Consider the following 603-nt stretch of genomic DNA (forward strand, 5'->3'; position numbering starts at 1 on the left):
TATCTCTCTCTCTCTCTCTCTCTCTCTCTTCTTCTTCTTCTTCTCTCTTGTCAGAATGACACGCAAAGGACACATTGCTGAATCGAAATGATTGTGTGTGATCTTTGAACGTTCCGTTTTGGGGATGCTCACTTATTCCACTCTGCATAACATTATTATGAATTTTTTCCCCCTTTTCCAATAAAACGAACACTGAGTTGCTACTTGCTCCAGAATGCAATTTCTTTTGTGGCAAATTCAGCATTTCATCAACAATGACGTAGAGCATCATTTTGTCTTTGCTACTAATAGTTTACACTCACAATTATCTCTCTTATTTGTCGTCATTGTTATTTCTTTGAATTTCACCGTAGTTTGTTTTATTTTCACTGTTGTTTCCTTAATTTTTCCTGTTGTTTCTTTCAGTTTTGCTGTTTTGTTTTTCATTTTCGCCGTTTTTTTCTATTACTTTCTCCATCGTTTCTCACAATGTTTTTGTCGCTGCATTTTCTTTTTATTCTGTCGTTGTTTCTTTCCCTTTCGCCATTGTTTCTAGTAAGGTAAAGGCCAGTGCATGTCGGATAAGCCATTCCAGCCAGCAGATCCTCTTCCCCGGGTCCCCGC

Source organism: Aplysia californica, unplaced genomic scaffold (assembly GCF_000002075.1).
Source record: "Aplysia californica isolate F4 #8 unplaced genomic scaffold, AplCal3.0 scaffold00781, whole genome shotgun sequence".
Classification (NCBI taxonomy): Eukaryota; Metazoa; Mollusca; class Gastropoda; order Aplysiida; family Aplysiidae; genus Aplysia; species Aplysia californica.